The sequence below is a fragment of the Cetorhinus maximus genome, chromosome 21, assembly GCF_964194155.1.
Source record: "Cetorhinus maximus chromosome 21, sCetMax3.hap1.1, whole genome shotgun sequence".
In the NCBI taxonomy this organism is placed as follows: Eukaryota; Metazoa; Chordata; class Chondrichthyes; order Lamniformes; family Cetorhinidae; genus Cetorhinus; species Cetorhinus maximus.
Genome location: NC_135899.1, coordinates 26896185 through 26917276, shown reverse-complemented (window position 1 = coordinate 26917276; position 21092 = coordinate 26896185). Strand labels below are relative to the sequence as shown.

Genomic DNA, 21092 nt, shown 5'->3' with positions numbered 1-21092 from the left:
CCCGGGTATGGAGGGATTTTCTTATGAGGAGAGGTTGACTAGGGTGGGCCTGTACTCATTGGAGTTTAGAAGAATGAGAGGCGACCTTATTGAAATGTATAAGATTCTTAGGATGCTTGACAGGGTAGATGCTGAGAGGCAGTTTCCCCTTGTGGGAGAGTCTTGGACCAGGTAGCATAATCTCAGAGTAAGGGGTCGCCCGTTTAAAACAGGGGTGAGGAGAAATTACTTCTCTCAGAGAGTAGTGAATGTGTGGAAGTCTTTACCGCAGAGGCTGTAGAGGTTGGGTTGTTAAGTATAATCAAAGCTGAGATAGACAGATTTTTAATCACTAATAGAATCAAGGGTTATGGGGAAAAGGCAGGAAAGTGGAGTTGAGGATTATCAGATCAGCCATGATCTCATTAAATGGCAGAGCAGACTCGATGGGCCGAATGGGCCCACTTCTGCTCCTACATCTTATGGTCCCAGAGTAGGGTTGAGGGGCACATGGCAGAAGGGGAGGGGCAGGAGTGAGGGGGACGGGTCAGGGCGGGAGTGAGGGGCCGGAGTCCGGGCGGGAGTGAGGGGCTCAGGTCAGGGCAGGGTTGAGGGGCCGGAGTCCGGGCGGGAGTGAGGGGCTCAGGTCAGGGTGGGGGTGAGGGGTTCAGGTCAGGACAGGAGTGAGGGGCTCGCATCAGGGCAGGAGTGAGGGGCTTGGGTCAGGGCAGGAGTGAGGTGCTTGGGTCAAGGTGGGAGTGAGGGGCTCGGATCAGGATGGGAGTGAGTGGCTCGGGTCAGGGCAGGAGTGAGGGGCTCAGGTCAGGGCAGGAGTGAGGGGCTCAGGTCAGGGCGGGAGTGAGGGGCTCAGGTCAGGGCGGGAGTGAGGGGCTCGGGTCAGGGCAGGAGTGAGGGGCTCGGGTCAGGACAGGAGTGAGGGGCTCAGGTCAGGGCAGGGGTGAGGGGCTCGGGTCAGGGCGGGGGTGAGGGGCTTGGGTCAGGATGGGAGTGAGGGGCTCAGGTCAGGGTGGGAGTGAGGGTCTCGGGTCAGGGCGGGGGTGAGGGGCTCGGGTCAGGACGGGAGTGAGGGGCTCAGGTCAGGGCGGGAGTGAGGGGCTCAGGTCAGGGCGGGAGTGAGGGGCTCGGGTCCGGGCGGGGGTGAGGGGCTCAGTTCAGGACAGGAGTGAGGGGCTCGGGTCAGGGTGGGAGTGAGGATCTCGGGTCAGGGAAGGAGTGAGGGGCTTGGGTCAGGGCAGGAGTGAGGGGCTCGGGTCAGGGTGGGAGTGAGGGGCTCGGGTCAGGGTGGGAGTGAGGATCTCGGGTCAGGGAAAGAGCGAGGGGCTCGGGTCAGGGCGGGGGTGAGGGGCTCAAGTCAGGGCGGGAGTGAGGGGCTCGGGTCAGGGTGGGAGTGAGGGGCTTGGGTCAGGGTGGGAGTGAGGGGCTCAGGTCAGGGTGGGAGTGAGGGGCTCGGGTCAGGGCGGGAGTGAGGGGCTTGGGTCAGGGCAGGAGTGAGGGGCTTGGGTCAGGGTGGGCGTGAGGGACTCAGGGTTCGTTTGCCCAGGCTCAGTATGAGGGAGGGTCCATCTCTCCCTTTCACTCGGAGTTCCAGTCTCTCTTCTCTCTGATTTTCTGTCAGTCTCTCATCACTCACTGAACATTCCTTGTTTTACAGTGAGAGGGAAGAGCGGCTACAATCCTACAAAGAGTAAGCTGATCATCAAACATCCTCTTGATTTCTGTGTAACTGTATGAATCATTGTCCATTCTGTGTCAAATAAACTTAATAACTCATTGGGATCTCTGTGTGTATGTGTGTGTGTGTGTATGTGTGTGTGTGTGTGTGTGTATGTGTGTGACCCTCTGCCTCTCTCAATTTTTCTCTCTTTCTCCACTTGTCTCTCTGCCTTGTGCTCTGTACCTGTCTGTATCTGTATGTGTCTGGAGGAGAGCTTGAGAGGAGGACCCTGAGCCAGGCAGTCAGCAGCACCTAGAGGAGAGTGTGAGAGGAGGACTCTGGGATAGGCAGTCAGCAGCACCTAGAGGAGAGTGTGAGAGGAGGAGTCTGGGACAGGGCAGTCAGCAGCACCTAGAGGAGAGTGTGAGAGGATGACCCTGAGCCAGGCAGTCAGCAGCACCTAGAGGAGAGTGTGAGTGGAGAACTCTAGGACAGGGCAGTCAGCAGCACCTAGGGGAGAATGTGAGAGGAGGACCCTGAACCAGGCAGTCAGCAGCACCTAGAGGAGAGCAGAGGAACTATAAAAACAGTGCGAGAAGCAGTGAGAGTTTGAGAGCAGAGGTGACTGAGAAGTGCCTGGAATAAGAAAAATGTAGGGCCAATTAAATAAAGTAATATAAATAATCCAAAGCCAAATAAAGTTAATGTAAGGGAAGTAGAGTTAAGACATGGCAGGGCATCCATGGACTGTGTGTCCTGTAACATGTGCAAAGCCAAGGATGATACCGGTGTCCTAGATGACCACATGTGCAGGAAGTGCTGTCAGCTGCAGAAACTTGAGCTCTGGGTTTCAGAGCTCGAGCGGCGGCTGGAGTCACTGTGGTGCATCCACGAGGCTGAGAGCTATGTGGATAGCTCATTCAGAGAGGTGGTCACATTGCAACTTATTGTCCTGGAGACAGAGGGGGAAATGGGTCACTACCAGGCAGTCCAAGAGAATTAGACAGGTCGTGCAGGAGGCCCCTGGGGTCCCGCTCACAAATCGGTTTTTCGTTTTGGAAGCTGGTGAGGGCGCTGATTCCTCAGAGGAGTGCAGTCAGAGGCAGGTTTGTGGCACCACGAGTGGCTCGGCTGTACAGGAGGGGAGACAGAAGAAAGGAAGAGCTATAGTGATACGGGGTTCATTGGTTAGGGGAACAGACAGGTGTTTCTGTGGCTGTAGATGTGACCCCGGGATGGTATGTTGCCTCCCTGGTGCCAGGGCCAAGGATGTCACAGAGCAGCTGTCGGACATTCTTCTGGGGGAGGGTGATGAGCCAGAGGTTGTGGTCCACATTGGTACCAATGACTTAGTTAGGAAGGGGGATGTGGTCCTGTAATCAGAATTTAAGGAGCTTGGTAGAAAATTAGTAAGCAGGACATCAAATGTAGTAATCTCCAGATTACTCCCAGTGCCACGTGTCAGTGAGTACAGAAATAGGAGGATATGGCATCTGAATGTGTGGTTGGAAAGATGGTGCAGGAGGAAGGGCTTTAGATTCCTGGGACACTGGGACTGGCTCTGGGGAAGATGATATCTGCACAAGCCGGACGGGTTGCATCTGAACAGAGCTGGGACTGAGTTCCTTGCAGGGCGTTTTGCCAGTGCTGTTGGGAGGATGAAGGGGCCATGGCTGAGGTATTAAATGAATACTTTGCATCCGTCTTTACCAAGGTGGTAGATGCTACCCAGGCCATGGTGACAGACAAGGGAACTCTGTCACTAGAAGGATGCAAAATTGATAAGGAGGTGTTGAATAGACTGTTGGTACTTAAAGTTGACAAGGCACTGGGACCAGACGAGATGCATCCAAGGATGTTGAAGAAAGTGGGAATAGAAATTGTAAGGGCACTGACCATAATCGTTTAGCCATCCCTAGACCCAGGGGTGGTGCCAGAGGACTGGAAAATTGCAAACATTACACCCCTGTTCAAAAGAGGATAAGACCAGCAATTACAGACCAGTCAGTTAAACTTCAGTGGTGGGCAAGATTCTAGAAACAATTATTTAGGATAGAATCAATAGTCACACAGAAAAATATGAGTTGATAAAGAAGAGCCAGCATGGATTTCTGAAGGGAAAATTATGTTTAACTAACTTCCTGGAGTTTTTTGAAGAGGTAACAGAAAAGGTTGATGAGGGTAATGCTGTTGATGTGGTGTACATGGACTTTCAAAAGCCATTTGATACAGTGCCACACAATAAACTTGTGAGAAAAGTTATTGCTCATGGAATAAAAGGAACAGTAGCAAAGTTGATACAAAATTGGCTGAGAAATAGGCAGCAGAGAGTAATGGTCAATGGATATTTTTCAGGTTGGAGGAATGTTTGTCGTGGAGTTCCCCGGGGGTCGGTATTGGGACCCTTGCTTTCCCTGATATATATTAATGATCTAGATCTTGGTGTGCAGGGAACAATTTCAAAATTTGCAGATGACATGGAGCTTGGGAGTGTTGTAAACTGTGAGGAGGACAGTGTAGAACTTCAAGAGGACATGGACACATTGGTTGAGTGGGCAGATAGGTGGCAGGTGAAGTTCAATGTGGAGACGTGTGAGGTGATATAGTTTGGTAGGAAGAGTATGGATAGACAATATAAAATAAGGGTGAAATTTTGAAGGGATGCAGGAGCAGAAAGACCTGGGTGTATATGTGCATAGATCATCGAAGGTGACAGGACAGGTGGAGGGAGCAGTTAATAAAGCATATCGTCTCCTGGGTTTTATTAATAGGGGCTTAGAGTACAAGAGCAAAGAGGTTATGCTGAATTTATATAAGATACTTGTTAGACCTCAGCTGGAATATTGTGTACAGTTCTGGGCACCACATTATAGGAAGGACGTGAGCACAGTGGAGAGAGTGCAGAAGAGGTTTCCAAGAATGGCTCCAGGGACAAAAAACTTCAGCTACGAGGATAGATTGGAGAAGTTGGGACTGTTCTCCTTGGAGGAAAGGCTAAGAGGAAATTTGATGGAGATGTTCAAAGTCAAATGGGAGCTGCACAGAGTAGGTAGGGAGAAGCTGTTTCCGCTTGTAAAAGGATCGAGAACAAGAGGGCACAGATTTAAAGCGATTGGCAAAAGAAGCAAGTGTGACGTGAGAAAAAACTATTTCACACAACTAGTGGTTTGGGTTTGGAATGCACTGTCTGGAAGTGTGGTGGAGGCAGGTTCAATCGAGGCATTCAAGAGAGCAATAGATGAATAGGGGCACGGGGAAAAGGGAAGGAAATGACATTAGGTCATAATGCTCATTTGGAGAGCCGGTACAGACACGATGGGCCGAATAGCCTCCTTCTGTGCCGTTAAAATTCTGTCATTCTGTCTGTCAGCCTGTTTGTGTGTGTGTGTGTGACCCTCTATCTTTCTCTGTGTCTCTCTGTCTCTCTCTCTGACAATAAACAGTTTTTTTATTACCTCCCCTTCCATTCACAGCTTCTGATAAAGGGGAATTATCATCCAGCTCTTCCGCCAGGAGGTGGGTCTATGTGTTTTTCTGGTGTTTGGGGGTCTGATGGGTTTTGCTGGTGTTTGGGGGTCTGATGGGTTTTTCTGGCATTTGGGGGTCTGATGAGTTTTGTTGGTGTTTGGGGGACTGATGGGTTTTGTTGGTGTTTGGGGGACTGATGGGTTTTTCTGGCATTTGGGGGTCTGATGGGTTTTGTTGGTGTTTGGGGGTCTGATGGGTTTTTTTGGTGTTTGGGGTCTGATGGGTCTTGTTGGTGTTTGGGGGTCTGAAGGGTTTTGCTGGTGCTTTGAGGTCTGATGGGCTTTTCTGGTGTTTAATGGCTGATATGTTTTTCTGGTGTTTGGGGTCTGTTGGGGTTTTGCTGGTGCTACTTGGGTGGGTCATTGAATCACAGAAAATTTACCACACAGAATGAGACCATTCGGCCCATTGTGTCCCTGCCGATTAATGAGGAGCTCCCCAGTGCAATCTCACCTTCCTGCACTAGGTCCGCAGCCCTGCAGGTCACAGCTCTTCAAGTTGACATCCAAGAAGTTATTAAATGTGGTGAGAGTTTCTGCTTCTCCCCCCCTTTCAGGCAGTGAGTTCCAGGTCCCTACCACCCTCTGGGTGAAAAACTGTTTCCTCATTTCTCCTTTGATGCTTCTACCAATTACTTTAAATCTGTGCCTCCTGGTTTTTGACCCCTCTGCTAAACTAAATAGGTCGTCATATTAACGCCATCATGGCTCCTCATAATTTTATACAATTAAATCTCCCCTCGGCCTCCTCTGCTCTCGAGAAAATAACCTTCCTCATAACGAATATTCTCCAGTCCTGGCAGCATTAAACAATCTCTTCTTCACTTTCTCCCGTGCAGTCACATCTTTTCCTGTAATGTGCTGGCCAGACTGTTTGCAGTTTCACTTTAGTCTATCTGGTGTTGTATACAGTTCCAGTATAACCACTCTGCTCTATCTGGTGTTGTATACAGTTCCAGTATAACCACTCTGCTCTATCTGGTGTTGTATACAGTTCCAGTATAACCACTCTGCTCTATCTGGTGTTGTATACAGTTCCAGTATAACCACTCTGCTCTATCTGGTGTTGTATACAGTTCCAGTATAACCACTCTGCTCTATCTGGTGTTGTATACAGTTCCAGTATAACCACTCTGCTCTATCTGGTGTTGTATACAGTTCCAGTATAACCACTCTGCTCTATCTGGTGTTGTATACAGTTCCAGTATAACCACTCTGCTCTATCTGGTGTTGTATACAGTTCCAGCATAACCACTCTGCTCTATCTAGTGTTGTATACAGTTCCAGTATAACCACTCTGCTCTATCTGGTGTTGTATACAGTTCCAGCATAACCACTCTGCTCTATCTAGTGTTGTATACAGTTCCAGTATAACCACTCTGCTCTATCTAATGTTGTATACAGTTCCAGTATAACCACTCTGCTCTATCTAGTGTTGTATACAGTTCCAGCATAACCACTCTGCTCTATCTGGTGTTGTATACAGTTCCAGTATAACCACTCTGCTCTATCTGGTGTTGTATACAGTTCCAGTATAACCACCCTGCTCTATCTAGTGTTATATACAGTTCCAGTATAACCACTCTGCTCTATCTGGTGTTGTATACAGTTCCAGTATAACCACTCTGCTCTATCTGGTGTTGTATACAGTTCCAGCATAACCACTCTGCTCTATCTGGTGTTGTATACAGTTCCAGCATAACCACTCTGCTCTATCTGGTGTTGTATACAGTTCCAGCATAACCACTCTGCTCTATCTGGTGTTGTATAAAGTTCCAGCATAACCACCCAGCTCTATGCCTCAGCTAATAAAGGAAAGCAAACTATATATCTTCTTACCCACATTATTGACCTGTCCTGGCACCTTTACCAGTCTGTGGATATACACTCCAAGGTCCCTCTGTTCCTCCACATTACTCAGTATTTACCCCCCATTTACTGGGGGTTCCCTTTGCCTTGCTGCACCTCCCAAAATGCATCACCTCACACTTCTCCAGGTTGAATTCCATTTTCCATTTTTGTCCCCAGCTGACCAGACCATCTCTATTTTCCTACAGTCTGAAGCTTTCCTCCTCACTGTCAACCACACGGACAATGTTTGTATCATCTGCAAACTTCTTTATCATTCCCCCTACATTTGAATTGAAATTATTCATATAAACTACAAAAAGCTAGGCAGCGAGTGCAGAGACCTGTGAAACCCCCCACTGGTAACAACCTTCCAATCACAAAAACACCCTTAACCCTTGCTTCCTGTCACTGAGGCAATTGTGGATCCAATTTTCCACTGCCCCGTGGGTCCCAGGCTGCCATGTGGGACCATGTCTAAAGCGTTGTTCAAATCCATGTTGACCACGTCTGCTGCACTGCCCTCATCAACTCTCCTTGTTACCCTTTCAATAGATTCAATCAGTTTAGTGAGAGATGAGCTTCCCCTTTCAAATCCATGCTGACTCTCCTTGATTAATCTACACCTTTCTAAATGAAGGTTCCTCGAAATTCAATTCAATAATTTTCCCACCACCGATGTTAAGCTAACTGGTCTATAATTCCTCAGTTCTTCAATCCTCTTCCACCACTCCTGTGGTCAGGCAGGAATAATTATGATCGTCAGAGTCTGCAATTTCCTCCCTTGCTTCTTTTAAGAACCTGGTGATTTGTCTACTTTCAAAGACATCAACCCCATTAATAGTTCCTCTCTTGCAATGTTTATCCCATTCAACCATTCACACTCTTCTTCCTGAACCACATCTTTGTATCATCATAGGCTCCCTGTTTTCCACAGACAGTTGCCAAGTATTCATGAAGAGCCTTACTACATCCTCACACAGGTTATCTTGTTGATCTCTGATAGGCCTTACTCTCTCCTTTGCTACCCACATACTCTTTATGTACTTGTAAAACATCTTTGGATGCTCCTTGATTTTACTTGCATCTATTTTTTGATGCCCTCTCTTTGATTTCCAAATTTCCCTTTTAATTTCACCCGGGAATTCCTGTACGCTTCCAGGTTTCTGCAGTTTTAGGTGTCTGCTGGGTCTGATGGGTTTTGTTGTGGGTCTAATGGATTTTGTTGCGGGTGTTGTGGGTCTGCTGGGTTTTCCTCTCTCTCTAACTATGTATTTCTTTCTCTTCCCCAGTGGCCTCCCATGTCCCGACCAGTAATCGAGGGATATCAGTTCCCGAGATCAGTGGGAGGAGTGGATGAGTGAATCCTGGAGGATGTGATTTCCTCGAGATGACAGCGAGTGAATCATGGTGGCTCTACATTGTTACTGTGTAAATAGAAATGTAAATGTCTGCAGTTTCTCTACTTCAGGCCGCAATTTTTAACCTGCTCTGATCCGCTCTGTTTAACCTGCACAGAGTCTTGGAATGCAACTCACACACGGTCAGTTTACTCACTGCTTTCACTGTGAGGCGGAGTGGGCGTCTAGTGAGGGGTCTGTTCCCTGGTTGGTTCGGGGGCAGGGGTTTGCTCGCAGTTACAGTGGCGCAGAAGAAGGGGTTGTTGCACTGAAACCACAGGCTGAGATCAGGAGGAATTAATTGCTGGGGATCAGGGAGCCTGTGCCTCACAAATTTTTTTGGTGCTGTGAGATTATTTGTTTTGTGCTTTACAAACCAGCACCTGCTTCTGCAATTTTTAACACTTCTCCAATTCCTATGAGAAATTAGGTTCTTTCTCCACTTTCCTGTCTCTATACAGCCCTCCGTTCAAAACATATGCCACTGGTGGGGAACAATTTGAGACTTTTAGGAAGAAAATGATCAGGAATCGCAACAAGAGAAAACATAGCAATAAATTAGCAGCCAGCAGAGATTTCAGAAGAGAAGATGGTGCTTGTCAGAGCTCCGAGCATTCTAAGTGTTGGTAGCATGCACTGTGATGGAAAAATGTGGTGGATGCAGTGTACATGGACTTCAGGAAAACCTTTGACAAGTTACCACAAGGGAAATTATTAGAGAAGATGAAATGAATCTTTTGGACGTCTCTTGTCCAAAGAAAGTTTTAACTGGATCACAAAGATCTTGTACCATGTCAGCCTCTCAGTCCAGATTAGGACCTGGAATATGCGAGAAGCTGACAACATGTAACCTGTCCAGCTCCATCTCCTCAAGTAGTTATTCCTGCCTTTGATAATCCACCATAGATCTGGGTGCGGGGCATATTTCCAGTACTTCTATGTAGGAGTGAATCACTCTGCACACTTGGATGATGGGACACAATATGAACACAATGGTTCTATTTTAAACTGGGTGCAGGAACAGAGAGACTGGGGAAGGTATGTACACAAACCTCTGAAGGTGACAGGGCAAATTGTGAACATCTAGACTAAGTGGGTAGCACACTCCCCCCTGAAATAGAAGGTTGTGGCTTCTAGACACAGCCCAGGAAGTGCTGCACTGTGTGAGGGTCAGTACTGAAGGAGTGCTGCACTCTCAGGGGGGTAGTATTGTGGGCGTGCTGCATTGTCAGAGGGGCAGTTTTGACTGAATACTGCACTATCAGAGGGGCATTCCTGAGGGAGTGCTGCATCTTTGGATTGGTACTTCTGAGGGAGAGCTGCACTCTCTGTGGGCAGTACTGAGGAGCTGCAGCATTGTTGGAGGGGTGGTACTGAGTGAATGCTGCACTTTTGGAAGGGAAGTGCTAAGGGTGTGCTGCTCTGTCACAGGGGAAGGACTGAGGGAGTGCTGTACTGTTAAAGGTTACGTTCAGTTTGAAGGTGTGAAACTTGGGTCTAAAACTAGTGTTTTAAACTTTAATAAAGGCAATTACAAATTTATTAATCTAGACTTGGACAAGTAGACTGGGGAAGCAGTTTAAAGTTAAGACGGCTAATAAACACTGGTAGATACCTATTGATGTATCCCATAACTCTCAAGGAAGATATATTCCACTGAGAAGGAAAGACTCGAGGAGAAGGGGCACCATCCATGTCAAACTAAGCAAGTTAAGGATGGTATCAAATTGTAAGAAAATGTGTCTAATGTTGCAAAGATTGATGGTAGATCAGAAGATTGGGAAAATTTTAGAAACCAGCAAAGGATGTAAAAATAAAGAGGGAGAAATTACAGGTATCGGTGCTGATGCCTCAACTAATTAGGGAGAGGTAATGTGAAAAGGGGAGAGTGACTGCAGGAGGGGATAATGGGCAAGGAGAAATGAGGAGGGGAGTGTCGCGTGTGTGATTGGGAGGAGTGATAGGATGGGAAGTGAGAGAGGGGCAAGTGGGGAGGGGGAAATGTGGAATTGAGTAAGGGGGTCAGCGTAATGAGACTGGGGTATTTTGTGGGCGGGGTAATGGTTTTGTCTATATATATTTTTGTGCTGTCCCATTTACAGATGTCGCAGACAGAATATATTTGCTTTCTTACTGCCTGTAATCAATATGTTTTGTATGGAAAGTGGTGTGTCTTTTCTTACTCTTGGAGTGCGTATACAATTTAAAAATTTAGCAGCAAGCTTTTGTGATTTTGAAATAAATACCATCATTTATTCCTGCATATTTACATCGAATGAATGCAACATCACACACCTGGTCTCATGTCTGCACATTCACACACAAAGATTGGATACAGATAAAGATAGAGCACTTTTGTAAATTAGAGTTAATTTAGTCTCTGATTTATGATTTCTGTTTCTCAGACAGCAGGCCTATGGTTTCTTGAAGAGATTTGATGATTTTAAGTTGAAGTGAGGACCTTGTAAAGTGAAGGGTTCACAGCAGGTTGCACATTTTTTGCAGTTAAATATCTAGGAGGGTGGTTTTCAGGTGAACTTTGAAAATGGAACAGGTTAATTACATTGGCTGTTTGATGACTTGCAGCTAGTTTCAGAATCTGGTTCGCAGACTGGCTGACGACTGATGATTCTGATGGATTTACTGGGCACTGGCGTAATAAGGGTGCAGACCCTAAAACCAGCTTTGATCACATGGCCTTTGAGTTAAGAGAGGCCCACTCAGTCTAGTTTGGATGGAGGAGGCCATTGCGATACAATGGGAAGGTGAAAGTTGCCTTTGAGTTTCGATCTTCCCTTTTGTCCAGTATGAAACATGGAGACAGGCAGTCTGGAAACGCCAAAGGTGTTCAATGTTGCTCCATCCTTAAACAATGAGATGTGTGAATTTCATAAATGGTTGTGAGGCACACACACTTATGTCCATATTAAATTAGGTATTCACTGGAGACTTGGCACTGTCTGTAGTCTGAATGCAAAAAAGTCACATGATTTGCTGCAGCCAGATGAACATCTTATTTGTGTACAATTTTAAACAGGTATTGACTGAAAGTTTGTAATATGACACACCTGTACTGGCCATGACATGATAAAAACTCAACACAGACTCACTGGGATTTATTCACTGGAAGTTTGAGTGACACTAGCAAAGCTGGAAATTATTGCTCACTCCCAGAATCCTCTTGAGAAGGTGGTGGTGACCGGCTTCTTGATGTGAATGTCAGTCACAAGCTTAGCATTTATTTCCCATCCCGAATTCCCCTTGAACCACTGCAGTTTGTGTGGTGAACTGCACCCACATTGCTGTTAGGTGGGGAGTTCCAGTGAATCAATCTGTACTGTGAACAAATGTTTGGAAAAAAAGGACGTGTTTACTCAGAGTCTTTCACAGACCCTGATGAGTGGGTGCCCATTACACCCTGCTTGTTAGCCACTTCCTACAGCCCACTGTAACCTCCTTGAGCCCTTACACACCACCCCATCTCTGTACCCTCTTCAAGACCCTACACCCTTCCAATCTCTAACCTCCTCAAGTCCTACACCTCTATATCTGTAAGCTCCTCCAGCCCCTACACCCCTCCCTATCTCTATAACCTCCTCCAGCCCCTACAACCTCCCTATCTCTGTAACCTCCTCCAGCCCCTCCATCCTCCCTATCCATGTAACCTCCTCCAGCCCCCATACCCCTTCCTATCTCTGTAACCTGCTCCAGCCCCTACAGCCTTTCCTATCAATCTCACCTCCTCCAGCCCCTACACCCCTCCGTCTCTGTTACCCCCTCCTGCCCATACATCTCTCCCTATCTCTGTAACCTCCTCTAGCCCCTACACTCCTCCCTATCTCTATAAACTCCTCGAGCCCGTAAATCGCTCCCTATCTCTGTAACCTCCTCCTGCCCCTACACCTTACCCTATCCCTCTAACCTCCTCCAGTCCTACACCCCTCTCTATCTCTGCAACTTCCTCCAGTTCCTACACCCCTCCCTGTGTTTGCAACACCCTCCATCTCCGACATCCCTCCGAGATTTCTGTCCTGCTTTAGTTCTGACCCCTTGAAGTTTAATCACTCCTCTGTTCGCAGTTGTACCTTCAGCTAGCTGGGCCCTGAGCTCTGAATTCTCGCCTTAAACTTCTCCATCACTCTTTCCTCCTTCCTTTGATTCAAATGAATCTCTTTGACCAAGCTGTTGGTTATTGGTCCTAATATCTCCATCTGTGGCTCGGTGTCAATATTTGTTTGACGATCACTTGTTTGAATCATCTTGGGGAGTTTTACTACGTTTAGCAAGTTGTTGTTGATTTCTAGACTGAAACATCTTTCGGGATGAAACATTAAAACCTTCCCATCTGCTCTCTCAACTGGATATAAAAGCTCCCATGGCCACTGTTTGAAGAAGTGCAGAGGGGAATTCTCCCTGGTTTCCTGGCCAATATTTATCCTTCAAGATACATCACCTAAAAACAAACTTATCGACTTATCGCTCCTTTGCTGTTTGTGGGATCATGCTGTGCACATGAGGAGGTATAACTCTCGACCACAGAGAGTGGTTGAGTCGAATATTGTGGATCCATTCAAAGGGAAGCAGGATAAATGGATGAGGGAGAAAGGAATAGTAGGCCATGAAGGATATGTGATGGGATGAGATGAAGTGGGTGGGAGGAGGCTCGTGTGGGGCATTAACACTGGCATAGACCTGTTGGGCTGAACGGCCTGTTCCAGTAAATGTGATTTGAAAAGCTTTCGATCATCCTGAGATCATGAAACGTGCTGTACTGGAAAATAATCTCTTCCATGTGCCTCTGAAAAGGGACAGGATTGGGCTGTGTCTTCAGCTACGTGGGCTATAAGCTCCAGAATTCTTTCTGTGAGCCTTTCTATCTCTCTCTCCCTCTCTCCTCCTTTAAGACTAGCTTTAAAACCAGGTTTTTGATCACCAAATATATAGTTTGATATTATGTTGGATTATTCCTTGTGTGACATGCCTTCGAATAGTTCACTTCATTAAAGGCATTAGATAATTAAAAGTTAAAAACGTAAGAAATAAAAAGATAAGGCATTGGAGCAGGAGTAAGCTCTTTGTCCCCTTGAGCCTGCTCTGCCATTCAATAAGATCATGGCTGATCTGATTATGGCCTTAACTCCACTTTACTGTCTGCCCTCCATAACCCTTGTCTCCCTTGTCAACCTGTCTGTCTGATTCAGCCTTGAATATATTCAATGACCCGGACTCCACTGCTCTCCAGGGAAGAGAATTCCCAACATTAAGGATCCTCTGAGAGAAGAAATTCTTCCTCGTCCCCATCTTAAATAGGAGACCCTTCATGTTTAAACTGTGCCCCCTGGTTCTAGATTACCCCACAAGGAGAAACATCCTCTCAGCATTGACCCTGTCGAGCTTGCCTCAGAATCTTACATGTTTCATTAAAATTACCTCTCATTCTTCTAAATTCCAATGAGTATCGGCCCAACCTGCTCAACCTTTCCTTCATCCCAGAATCTGCCTCGTGAACCTTCTCTGAACTGTCTCCAAGGCAAGTATGTTCCTCCTTCAGTAAAATGACCAGAACCTGTACACAATAAGCTAGGAGTGATCTCACCAATGCCCTGTACAGTTGTAGCAAGACTTCCCTATTTCATACTCCACCCCCTTTAAATCTTGAAGTCTTTAAATCTCTCAATGGCCTCACCCACCACATTCCACCCCCACATCAATATGAATTCCTCCAGCTGGCATAGACACGATGGGCTGAATGGCCTCATCCTGTGCACCCCTCCCCAGAACTCTGTTTCCCTCACTCCCACTTCTTGAGCCTCCATCCCTCGCTTTATTCCTTTCTTGGCAGCTGTGACTTCAATGCTCAGGCCCATTCTCTTTTCTCCGAAAAGATCTCCCTAATCCTTCTCCGTCTCTCTATTTCAACCCCAGTGATTTAGGAATTTCCACTTTGATCAAACTTTCCATCAGCCCTCCTAATTTCCTCCTCTTCAACTTGATGTCCACTTCCCTCAACTCGCTGCGAAGCATCTCAATATTAAATCTGCTCTAGAAATACCATAAGACCATAAGACATAGGAGCAGAAATTAGGCCCTTCGGCCCACCGTGTCTGCTCCGCCATTCAATCATGGCTGATAAGTTTCTCAACCCCATTCTCCCGCCTTCTCCCCGTAACCTTTGATCCCCTTACCAATCAAGAACTTATCTATCTATCTCGGTCTTAAATACACTCAATGACCTGGCCTCCACAGCCTTCTGTGGCAATGAATTCCATAGATTCACCACTCTCTGGCTAAAGAAGTTTCTCCTCATCTCTGTTCTAAAAGGTCTTCCCTTTACTCTGAGGCTGTGCCCTTGGCTCCTAGTCTCTCCTACTAATGGAAACATCTTCCCCACGTCCACTCTATCCAGGCCTTTCAGTATTCTGTAAGTTTCAATCAGATCCCCCCTCATCCTTCTAAACTCCATCGAGTATAGACCCAGAGTCCTCAAACGTTCCTCATATGTTAAGCCTTTCATTCCTGGGATCATTCTCGTGAACCTCCTCTGGACCCTCTCCGGGGCCAGAACATGCTTGCTGAGAGACGGGGTCCAAAATTGCTCACAATATTGTAAATGTGGTCTGACCAGAGCATTATAAAGCCTCAGCAGCACATTCCTGCTTTTATACTCTAGTCCTCTCGAAATAAATGCCAACATTGCATTTGCCTTCCTAACTACCGACTCAACCTGCAAGTTAACCTTCAGAGAATCCTGGTCTAGGACTCCCAAGTCCCTTTGCACGCCAGATTTCTGAATTCTCTCCCCATTTAGAAAATAGTCTATGCCTCTATTCTTCCTACCAAAGTGCATGACCTCACACTTCCCCACGTTGTATTCCATCTGCCACTTCTTTGCGCATTCTCCTAACCTGTCTAAATCCTTCTGCAGCCTCCCCGCCGCCTCAATACTACCTGTCCCTCCACCTATCTTTGTACCATCTGCAAACTTAGCCAGAATGCCCTCAGTTTCTTCATCTGAAGCACAGTCGTGTAGCGGCTACATCAATGCATCGGTAATCCAGAGACTTAAGTTCCAATTCTATTATGGTAGTTTAAAAATTGAATTCAGTTCAAGAAAATAATCTAGAAATAAAATAAAAGCTGGTCTCAATAAAATTGATCACAAAGCTGTCAGGTTGTCATAAAAAACACAAGAACATATGACTTAGGAGCACGAGTAGGCCAATCGGCCCTTCGAACCTGCTCCCTCATTCAATGAGATCATGGCTGATCTGATTGTAACCTCAGCACATTCTCGCCTACCCCGATAATCTTTCAGCCCCTTGCTTATCCAGAATCTATCTACCAATGCCTTAAAAATATTCAAAGACTCTGTTTCCACTGTCTTTTGAAGAAGAGAGTTCCAAAGACTCTCAACCCACTGAGAGAAAAAAATTCTCCTCATCTCCGTGTTACCTGGGCGATCGCTTATTTTTAAACAGCGGTCCCTGGTTTTAAATTCTCCCACAAGAGGAAACACCCTCTCCACGCCGACACTGTCAAGACACCTAAGAATGTTATATGTTTCAATCAGGTCTCCTCTTACTCTTCTAAACTCCAGCAGATACAAGCCAAGCCTGTCCAATCCAGGTATTTACATCCTTCCTATAATGAGGCCTGTCCTGTACACAGTACTCCACATGTGGTCTCACCAATGCCCTGTATAAATGAAGCACAACCTCCCTAGTTTTGTATTTAATTCCCTTTGAAATAAAGGATAACATTCTATTAGTTTTCCTAATGATTTGCTGTACATTTTGTGACCCATGCATTAGGACACCCAGATCCCTCTGCGTCTCAGAGCTCTGCAATCTCTCACTATTTAGATAATGTGCTTTATAATTTTTTTTCCTGCCAAAATGGACAATGTCATACTTTCCCACATTATACTCCATTTGCTAGGTCTTTTCCCACTCACCTAATCTATCTATATCCCTTCCTAGCCTCCTTCTGTTCTCTTCAGATCTTATTATCCTACCTATCTTTGTGTCATCAGCAAAGTTTGCAGGTCAGCAGGTACATGCTGGAGTTGGTAGCGCACCCGCCAACAATTAAAAGGCCGATTAAGGGCATTAGAAAGATAATTGAAATAAATTTTTCACTGCCCATTGAACCTAATGGTTGGCGGGCAGGCAAAAAGGCCAAGCGGCCTTTGCATTTTTTAGGAAACCTCATCTACGGGCATTTAATAATACTGTTACCTTTCACTTTATCAGGTATAAAGGAATATCATCAACCAACAGCAAAAATCTCCCCCTTTGCCACTGATTGCATCATGTCATGGAAACGTGTTATATAGTATGTTAATTTATAATGTCATCACCTGGACATTGTATAGATACATAATATATTGAACTGTTTGAAAAGAACACTTTTGCTAAGCAAAGGACATTGGCTTACAGCAATATTATGCTGTGAAGGACAAAAGCTGCTTTGTGGAGAAACAGGATCTATGGAGCTCTCAGAGACTGTGGACATTGGTTAAAATAAACCCAGATTGAAACCAGAGAAATGTCATGTGACCCAGCTCTTTGGTGTAAAATATGTTGGATTTAAACTAGCAATCAAAGAGTCTGTAACAGAGACTGAAGGGGGCAGAAGCCTTATCCACTCTCTCTTCTGATACCTCTCTCCTTAAAACTGAGCTGCCTGTGGTTTGGAAACCCACCAGAAGATCTCATTGCTGCAAACCGCATGTTCTTAAAAAGGATTTGAAATCAACATCACTGTCTCCAAGAGAAAAGAGAATCCACCAACCACCACTGTGGAGTGACTGCTTCAGTGAGAAACCCCAGTACCAGCAGCTACTGTGAACGGTGATGCTTCAGGTACAGTTCTGATCCCAGTTATGAGAACACTAGACAAGCCTGGTACTTTTTAGGATCTGGTTTGATAGACCAGGATTAGTTAAAGAATACAATGCGCGGAAGAACCAGGGCAGAATTTTACATTCGGCGTGCGGGCCCGGGCCCCACATGCTGGAATGTAAAATGACGCGCGATGACATCGGGTGTGCGTCCTGACGCCATTGCGCTGTCTCACGATATGTCGTTCGTTGGAGTTGACTGCGCACCTGCCGATAATTGAAAGGCCTATCAAGGCCAGTAACATACTAATGAACTCCAAATTTACGATGCCCGGCCAACCTGATGGTTGGTGGGCAGGTGAAAAGGCCAAGCGGCCTTTACATTTTACAGGACGCCTCACCCATGGTCGAATTGAAGTTTCTTAAAGCTAATACTGATTATATAAGAACTTTATTTTGAAAATAAAATCATGTCCCCTCTCAAGTGACACAGTCACATGAGGGGAAATGTTTCATTAAATTTGTAATGTTTTTAACAATTTCTTTAAATTATTAAATTACTGAAGCTCCTTCCCTCAGGGAGATTGAAGCAGTCATTCAAGCTCATGCATGAACGAGCGCTGGGCCTGACTCTCCCTCTTCCCCCCCGCCCGCACAGCTAGCGCTTCTACCGATCGCGATCCACGCTGGGCGAGCCTTAATTTACCACTCGTGTGGAATCGCGGTGCTGAGCTGATCACGGGCAGTTCCATCGTAAGAAGGAAGTCCCTCATTCCCGATAGTATTCCAGCAAATCTCCTCTCCAAAGCTTTGACATCCTTCCTGAAGTGCTGTAACTAGAAGCGGACAAATCCCTCCAGCTGGGTTTTATACGTGTTTAGCATAGCTTCCTTGCTTTTGTACTCTGTGCCTCTATTTATGAAGCCAAGGATTCGGTCTGCTCCCTTAACAGACTTATCAAACTGTCCTGTCACCTTCAGAGATTTGTTTACACTCACCCTCCGATCTCTCTGTTCCTGCGCTCCCTTTAAATCGGTTTATTACCTCTTCTCATCCTTCCTTCCAAAATGCATCACTTAAAATACTTGCCTGCATTGATTTTATCTGTCATGTTTCTGTCCATTTCATCAGCGTCTTCTATTGGGATGTTGGTCTGTGTATTCCAGGTGCCTCGAGATAAAGTGAAGGTTACTTGTAACCAGTGTCTTGGTCGGACCTCTTCTGTCCAGGAGCATTAACAAGGGCCTTGACGGACAAGTTGTTTTTCCTCAAGGAAATCCTGATCTCATGCAGAAAGCAACTTTCAAACCAGCCTTCAAACACTGCTGCTCTAACCCAGGCACTGCTGTTAGCCTTCCAAAAAGCTGTTAGCTGAGATTTCTCTGTTACCCTTCAGAGCTGGAGGGTTTTCTGACCTATAAAGCAGCAATGGTTTACACACAAAACCAGCCACATTAGCACATAGTAAGAGGGTTTTCCTGTCCTCTGTGGCTTTAAAACCAGGAGTTATCCTTTCTGTTTGGATATGTAAGTCCTATTTGACATTTTCTTCCAGAACAGCCCAGTTCTGTCTGCGTTAAAGACCTGCTCTGCCTGGTAGCCTCTCTCCTCAATGCATTTCTGCAGCACCTTGGGAAAGTCTCCTGTGGCTACATGGTCAGCTGATGCAGCCTCCCCCAGAAACTTCGCATTATGAAGACCAAAATGCTTTTTAAAGCAATGAAACTGCCTTGTGCTGGCTGAGAATCCTCTGGAAAGCGAAGGAAAGGTCCCTTGGTGAGTTCCTGCAGCGCATCTTGTAGATGGTACACACAGCAGCTACTGTGCGTCGTTGGTGGAGGGAGTGAATGTTTGTGGATGTGATGCCAATCAATCAGGCTGCTTTGTCTGGACGGTGTCCAGCTTCTTCAGTTTTGTGGGAGCTGCACTCATCCAGGAAAGTGGAGACTATTCCATCACACTCCTGACTTGTGCCTTGTAGATGGTGAACAGGCTTCAGGGAGTCAGGAGTTGGGTTACTCATCACACAATTCCTAGCCTCTGACCTGCTCTTGCGGCCACAGTTTCCATTTGGAGCTTGCTCTATGTAAGACCTTTGTTCTCCTGTGATTCCTGTGACAACAGCAGGATTCCAGATCCCTCCTTGCTGAATCCTCACTGTCTCTCCCATGTTCAGTTCAGGCAGAGGTCGGGCACCTCGATCAAAGTACTGTTTCTGCTTCTGCTGTCTCAGTTTGGGCAGGTCCTGCACACTGTAGCTCACTGGCTGTGGAAATAACAGTTGGGGAGCAGCTGGAAGCTTAGTTCTTAGTCTTCTCCCCATCAGGAGCTGTGCTGGAGATGATCCAATGCCCTCTAAGGGAGTATTACTGAAATCCAACAGAGCCAGGTAGGATTCTCTCCGGTCTGCCTTTGCCTTCTTCAACAGGTGTTTTAAGGTCTGCACAGCAAGTTCCACCATTCCGTTGGATTTTGGATAATCGGGATTTGATGTAGTGTCTGTCCTGTGCAAATTTGCAAAGCTCAGAGCCTGAGAATTGTGGACTGTAATCTGAGATGAGCACTTCAGGTATGCTGTGGCGAGCAAAAATTGTTTTTAAATGATTTATTACAGTGATGCTCTTACTGCCATTTCTCAGCAGCACAGACTCAAAAACCCTTGAGTAATAATCTACTGCTCAGAGGTGCTCACTGTTGTCAAAAGTGAACAAGTCCACTCCAATTTCTCAGCCTCTACCCAGAAACAGAATTTTGTCTGGTTCATTGAGATCCCTTCTCATTCTTCTAAACTCCAGAGAGATTGAGTGAACTGCGCAGTTCACTCAATCTCTCATACCAGGAACTAACCTAGTAAACCTTCACTGTACCGTCTCCTTCCTTAAATATAGAGAGCAAAACTGCACACAGCATTCCAGGTGTGGTGTCACCAAAATCCTATATAATTGTAACAAGACATATTTATTCCTGTACTCCAATCCCCTTGCAATAAAGGCCAACAAGCCATTTGCCTTCCTAGTTTTTTGTCGTCCTATCTGCTGAATTTCTGAGCTCCTTGTATAAATATACACAAATCTCTCTGAACATCAACATTCACAAATCTCACACCTTTAACAACATATTCTGCTTTTCTATTCTCACGACCAAAGTGAATTACCTTAAAAATGTCACTTTCTGGATCAAACTCCTTTCAGCTCATCTCCCCAGTAACTGATGATGTCACCCATTGCCTTTATCTGATTGGATAGTTCCCAATAAGGGGGCGATATTTCGGGAAGTGTGGATGGAATCATAGAATTGTTTAGGTTGCGAAGGAGGCCATTCGGCCCATTAAGTCTGCACCGGATCTCTGAGCATTTTATCTCAATGCCAATCTCCTGCCATTTCCCCGTAACCCTGCACACTGTTTCTATTTAAATAATCATCCAATGTCCTCTTGAATGCCTCAATTGAACCTGCCTCCCCCACACTTCCAGGCAGTACATTCCAGACCCAAACTATTCGCTGTGTGAAAAAGTTTTTTCCTCACCTCACATTTGCTCCTTTTGCAAAACACTTTAAAATTGTGCCTTCTGGTTCTCAATGTATTTATGAGCGGGAACAGTTTCTTCCTGTGTACTCTGTTCAGACCCCTCATGATTTTGAAAACTTCTATCAAGTCTCCTCTTAGCCAAGGAAAACAGTCCCAATTTTTTAAAAAATATTATCCATTCATGGGATGTGGGCTTCGCTGGCTGGGCCAGCATTTATTGGCCATCCCTAGTTGCCCTTGAGAAGGTGGTGGTGAGCTTCCTTCTTGGACTGCTGCAGTCCATGTGGTGTAG

The 21092-nt window shown here is 46.1% G+C and overlaps 1 long non-coding RNA gene across 1 annotated transcript; it reads left to right on the top strand.

Annotated features, from left to right (window-relative positions):
* The first annotated feature begins 1569 nt into the window (after positions 1–1569).
* Positions 1570–8485, top strand: LOC144695792 (uncharacterized). The gene is made up of 2 exons (XR_013580018.1): positions 1570–1684; positions 8322–8485. It is a non-coding gene; the product is annotated as an uncharacterized LOC144695792 (long non-coding RNA).
* The last annotated feature ends 12607 nt before the right edge of the window (positions 8486–21092 follow it).